The 1,274-nt window shown below is 40.4% G+C and overlaps 1 pseudogene; it reads right to left on the reverse strand.

Moving 5' to 3' along the window:
- Nucleotides 1–5: 5 nt before the first annotated feature.
- LOC105461937 lies at nucleotides 6–379 on the reverse strand (annotated as a pseudogene).
- Between the last annotated feature and the right edge of the window lie 895 nt (nucleotides 380–1,274).

Here is a 1,274-nt window from a genome sequence, read left to right on the forward strand (position 1 = left end):
AACTGGATGTCCTTGGGCATGATGGTAACCTCTTGGCGTGAATCGCGCAAAGATTAGTGTCCTCGAACAGTCCAACGAGGTAGGCCTCGCTCGCCTCCTGAAGAGCCATGACGGCCGAGCTCTGGAAACGGAGGTCGGTCTTGAAATCCTGCGCGATTTCGCGGACTAGTCGCTGAAACGGGAGTTTGCGGATGAGAAGCTCCGTGCTCTTCTGGTAACGACAGATCTCACGAAGAGCGACGGTTCCAGGACGATAACGATGCGACTTCTTCACACCACCGGTTGCGGGCGCGCTCTTACGCGCTGCCTTTGTCGCCAGCTGCTTACGCGGAGCCTTGCCTCCGGTTGACTTGCGAGCGGTCTGTTTCGTACGGGCCATCTCGAACGAGTCGCGTCAGTTGCGAATGATGTCTGCGTGCCACGAATCGCGTCAGTTGCGAATGATGTCTGCGTGCCACGAGAAGATGTAGCGATCAAATAAAAAAGAAGAAAATTATGTTCCGTATATGAGAACGTATGGTCTGTATCAAAAAGTAGAAAGCGTTCTAAAATATCTGAGCGCTCATTCCGACAGTTTGTTACTAAATGTAACAAACAATCCTGCAGAGTCGTTTAATTTGATAATCTGCAAAGAAATCGGTGGAAAGCGCATTAACTTTGGTGCACGAGGTTCTTACAACGTTAGAATTGCGGGAGCTGTATTACAACATAATACACAAGGTCTCACAAAATTACATGAAAACGTATGTGAGACTATTCCTTCTACTATTAAGAAACTGGAAGAACGACGGCAAAAAAAAGTTGTTCAAACCAGAGAATATAGAATAGTTACGGAGTTACACCACCTTGAGCGCCTAAAAATCATAGGTAACTTTGGGAATTTTGTTTAGGAAAACAATAAAAGTAATACAAAATTCATTTTAAGGCTTTAATAATACATGTCTTTAGAAGTAAAAAATATTTTTTTCATTTATTTTTTTAATAAAATGACGAAGCTGAAGCCATTTTATTAAATGTCGTTTTTGTAGCCACTGTCAAATCGGCGTTGCGGGGATCTGCCATTCGATTGAACCTGGAGCAAAAAACCAAAATTTTTTAAAAACTATATAATATGCATTACAGAAGTACATACGGATATTTTAAAATATAAATTTTTATAAAAATTGCGAACATTTGAAAAAAAAATGTCATTTTCGGCCAAAAAATTTTGTCAAGAAATGTTAAATATAAAAAAAAGTATTTAACATATCGAAATATCCGTATGTACTTCTGTA

This window comes from Wasmannia auropunctata, unplaced genomic scaffold (genome assembly GCF_000956235.1).
Source record: "Wasmannia auropunctata unplaced genomic scaffold, wasmannia.A_1.0 LD274523.1, whole genome shotgun sequence".
Taxonomy (NCBI): domain Eukaryota; kingdom Metazoa; phylum Arthropoda; class Insecta; order Hymenoptera; family Formicidae; genus Wasmannia; species Wasmannia auropunctata.